We start from the raw sequence: 2,210 nt of genomic DNA, 5'->3' as shown, positions 1-2,210 counted from the left end.
GTGCTGAAAATCGGCCCCTTTGTAAGAGGAGGTCAGGCCAAACCGCAGGCTCTCTCGATCAACCTCGTCGGACAGGAAGAGGTCCTTCAGATAGCTGTCGACCAGCTCCCATCTATCCTCACTGATAAACCCGTCGGGGTCAGCTCGGTCGATGATCGCTACCCGCAGATCTTCCGGAACCTCTTTCGGATCAGCAGAGTCGCTTTGCTCCGTTGTAGGTGTCTGGGCTACCTGCTTCGAGACAGCGTGTTTGGTTTTCACCCCACAATCGCTGCTCTTGGCAGGTTTCTCCTTCGACGCTACCACTGAAGCAAAGGAAGCAGAGCTCTGTACGGCCGACGACTGCGTGGGCCTCTTTACAGCAGGTTGTTGCTCCTCCGTGGACCTCATTCTCTTGACAGCCGTGGGCTGTGGCCGAGATTTGGCGCCCGGGGTAGCAGCTACCGCAGAGGTATGCCCAGCAGACGCAGGCACCTGCTTCGCGTCCGCTACCTTCTGCTTGTCCACTAACGACTGCCCAATTGTCACCGCCTTGGCTGTCAGCTTTGGCAATTCGGCAGAAGGTGGATTGACAGAGGGCGGTTGTGCCTTGTCGGTCTTCTTGGAGGCCTTCTTACGGGCTCTCTTTCGGGCCGATTTCGACAGTTCCCTGCCTTCTGTCTTTGTGGATTCTGATGTCTGAGACGTCTCAGCACTCAGTTTACCCTTAGGGGGTGCTGAGGGCTTAGACGTCTCAGGCATCAGCTTCCTGGATGTACCGGGGCCATCAGCTGGTTTCTCCTTCTTAGAAGGGACTACCGCTGTGGTCCTAGTACTGGGTCGGGGGATCCTATCAATCAAGAAGTCCCTCTCAATATCATCAGGATAGTTCCTAGAGAACTTCCTAATGAGTTTGAGGTTCCTCTTGATTAACAGGAACTCCTTCCCCGTGATGGAGTCGCTAATCTCGTCCAATGTATCGTTTGCAGAAATTTACTGCTCTCCGATACATTTTCTTGTCAGCGATCTCCTTAGTGTCAGCTTGCCTAGCAGATACTGGTTCCGATGAATCATCCATCTTAACGATGGGAGCCTCATCGGTGCCAGCATCTGTTTCGACAGCCAACTGCCTGAGAAGTCTCGCGACGTCACTGCAGGCCGTGGAGATTGAGTCGATATCTTCAACCTCGCCAGGGTTTACCTCCTTAGTCAGTAACTGAGAGGACCCTCCTTGCTTCAGAGGAGACACCATGGTTGCTACTGTGTTTATCACTGTAGTTCTAATCACCGTAGTTTCCATGATGTCATCCTCGCCCGACAAGGGCGAGTCGTCCCAGAGCTGATTTGGGATGCTCTCCTGACTGAGGCGGAAGGAGCCGGTTTCCTCTAGAAGTTCGAGGAGAAGATCCGACTGCCTCTCCAGGGTTGCATTCACGTCGTCGAAAGAGGGACAATTGGCTAAAGAGAGGTCCAGGGGGATTGCTTGGGTCGTCAACACTTGATGTCTGACCTTGTAGAGTTCGAGACTGAGGGTGCCAAGGCAGCCACACCAGCATCAGTCGAAAAATCGCATGCGTTGTTTTGTTTTTTTTTTTTTTGGGGGGGGGGGGGAATATAGAATATACCCAAAGTGGTGAAGGGTATTATATAGTAGGCCCAGTCCGACTTTACTACTTTCCTTACTGGTTTTTAACAATTAAAATTGCACAGAGTGTTGAAGTTGGTTTCTAATATTACATTTCATCGATTCTGTTTGGGTTTTTATCTTAAAACATGTATTTTATATGTGTATGGTGTTGTATTATTTACAATCTGAGACACATTTAAAAAATAGGGTTTTGAAATGAAGTTATTTTCATTTTTGTTGTGGCTGCCGGAAAACAGCTGTGCTCTCCTTTTTTGTTTCTGTACGAAAGTTGTTTTGTAGAACACAACACAATTTCCACAGAACAACAAATTCTTTGAATGCAAATTTACAAATTGTTTCGGGCCCATCCTGGCTTGACAAAAAATCTTTAACCCTTGAGAAAATTTACAGAGCTTCAGAGACCCATATTTTGTATATATTTGGAACTAGACGATCCAATCGATTTTATTCGATTCTTGATCTTAATATTTGTTTGTCTTGTTTTTTGTTCTTGAAATGGTGTTCAACATTGACAGATCGTTATATTAAAAACAAAAGTGAATAAACCTCCTCTCCAGCGAAAAAAGAACGAACATTCATTCAC

Source organism: Musca vetustissima, unplaced genomic scaffold (assembly GCF_032173495.1).
Source record: "Musca vetustissima isolate MV318-11 ecotype Yass unplaced genomic scaffold, APGP_CSIRO_Mvet_v1 utg7437, whole genome shotgun sequence".
Classification (NCBI taxonomy): domain Eukaryota; kingdom Metazoa; phylum Arthropoda; class Insecta; order Diptera; family Muscidae; genus Musca; species Musca vetustissima.
Note: the sequence above shows the minus strand (reverse complement) of the source record.